The 1,114-nt window shown below is 34.2% G+C and overlaps 1 protein-coding gene across 2 annotated transcripts in view; it reads left to right on the forward strand.

Annotated features, from left to right (window-relative positions):
* Nucleotides 1–1,114, forward strand: part of LOC137439020 (neuroblast differentiation-associated protein AHNAK) — a 138,283-nt gene that overhangs the window by 109,023 nt on the left and 28,146 nt on the right. The gene's annotated exons all lie outside the window — the stretch shown is intronic.

Below are 1,114 nucleotides of genomic sequence, written 5' to 3' on the forward strand. Positions count from 1 at the left end.
CCTGGCCTGAACAAGTTGGCAGTTGTTTGGAATCTTCTCCACTTGTAGATGATCTTCCGGACAGTCGAATGATTGATTTCAAATTGTTTGGAGGTCTTTCTAAATCCCTTCCCAGAATCGTAGGCATCTATAACCTTCTTTCTGAAGGCCTCAGAGAGCTCTTTTGATCTAGGCATGGTGACGCCGCACACTTCAACAACAAAGAGCAAACCAAATTAAATGTCTGAGGTTTAAATGAGACAGGTTCCTCCAAGATCCTCTCTAACGATGTTCTAATCATTTGCACCCGAGCTGGTGCACCTGATTCTAATTTTAGGTATTTGAAGTAGTGATAAATGTAGGGGTGTACTTACCTTTTCCACATGCGAAATTTGCATTTATGTTTAATCAAATTATACAATGGACTACAAAATGTAAATGTTTCATGATATTTGTTATATTATATCACCTTTATCTGTCAATATTGTTGAAATGAAGACCAAATAGCTGTATGGTGAAATATGTTGAAAAAGTTAAAACTTAAGGGTGTACTTACTTTTTCACGTGACTGTGTATATATATTGAATGATCGTTTTAAGGCCATTTTCCCCGCTAGAGCGGGGGTTAGCCTTGCGGGCCCCATGACAATCATGGTTCCCTGTTTGAGGCAATGTTTTTATGGCCGGATGCCCTTCCTGACGCCAACCCTTGGTCGCCTCTGACGATGCGCAGGGATACGGTGTACCTATTCTAAACCGGGGTACACACCGGGAGCTGTGTATGTATATATATATATATATATATATATATATATATATATATATATATATATATATATATATATATATATATATATATGTATGTATGTATATATATGTATCCCAACTGTTGTGAATATGTATATATATATATATATATATATATATATATATATATATATATATATGTGTGTGTGCGTGTATATATTATGTATATGTATGTATATATGTGTCATAAAGAAAACACTTCATCATAATGTTTTTACAGAAATGGACAAGTCTTTTTTGAAACGTCTGGTCAAAGTATGTGAAAGTTAATTAATCACATCAAACTTGTCAATGTACAATAATTTTGGTCTCATTGTTGTATTTTTCAG

The sequence above is a fragment of the Myxine glutinosa genome, chromosome 1 (genome assembly GCF_964187855.1).
Source record: "Myxine glutinosa chromosome 1, kmMyxGlut1.1, whole genome shotgun sequence".
NCBI lineage: Eukaryota > Metazoa > Chordata > Myxini > Myxiniformes > Myxinidae > Myxine > Myxine glutinosa.